We start from the raw sequence: 922 nt of genomic DNA, 5'->3' as shown, positions 1-922 counted from the left end.
TATCTGAGAAGCAGAATTGGAAGCTTTCAGCAACTTGATTCAGAAAGCTTTCATGAGGCTTGGGAGCGTTTCAAGGAGTACACACAGGACTGCCCTCACCATGGCTACACTGATGTGAGTTTGCTGAACATTTTCTATAATGGAGTTCATGAAGAGAGTCAAGATGCCATGGACACAGCAAGTAATGGTGATTTCATGACCAAGACTGTTGAAGAAGCTTACACCTTGTTGAACAACCTGTCATCCAGCAAAGCAAACCGCAAGTCAAGGTTTGATACCAGCCAGAAGGGTGTTGGTTATGAATCCAAGAAGATAGATGAGTTGAATGCCAAGATTGAGATGCTTCTCAAGAGAGATCAGAAATCTGTGAAATTTGTGGAGGAGCAAGGCTATCGTTCCTCACAAGAAGCTGTTGGTGATGATTCAAGTGATATGCAAGCTGATGTGAACTACATTGGTGGTCAAGGAAACTACAACAGAGGCTACAATCAGAACCTTGGGTGGAATCAAAATCAGCAAAATAATCTGTCTTACCGGAGCAACAATGTGGAGAATCCACAACATCAGTCCTACCCTCAGGCAGGAAACAGGCAGAACCAGAATCAGAACCAGAGTGTGTTCAACCAAGGATTTCAGAACAGAAATCAATATCAGGGAAACAACTCGGGCAACTCAGGATTTCAGCAAAGGCAGCAGTACAATAACTATCAGAATCAAGGAAATGCCTCTTCGTCACAGCCTTCTCAGGATAACGAAATTAAGAAGATGCTGCAAATGGTGCTAGAAGGTCAGAAGAATAGCACTGCAGAGATAAACACCAAGGTGGATAACATGTATGGAGAGCTTAATGGGAAGTTCGAAGCTTTGAACACCCATTTGAAAGTTTTGGAAAAGCAAGTTGCTCAAACCGCCTCCAGTAGCA

At 43.2% G+C, this 922-nt stretch overlaps 1 non-coding gene across 1 annotated transcript; it reads right to left on the bottom strand.

Annotated features, from left to right (window-relative positions):
• LOC125592143 lies at window positions 1–107 on the bottom strand. Its single transcript, XR_007327992.1, has one exon. It is a non-coding gene; the product is annotated as a small nucleolar RNA R71 (small nucleolar RNA).
• Between the last annotated feature and the right edge of the window lie 815 nt (window positions 108–922).

The sequence above is a fragment of the Brassica napus genome, chromosome C8 (assembly GCF_020379485.1).
Source record: "Brassica napus cultivar Da-Ae chromosome C8, Da-Ae, whole genome shotgun sequence".
NCBI classification, from domain to species: domain Eukaryota; kingdom Viridiplantae; phylum Streptophyta; class Magnoliopsida; order Brassicales; family Brassicaceae; genus Brassica; species Brassica napus.
The sequence above is the reverse complement of the archived record's forward strand: the minus strand, read 5'-3'. Positions and strand labels throughout refer to the sequence as shown.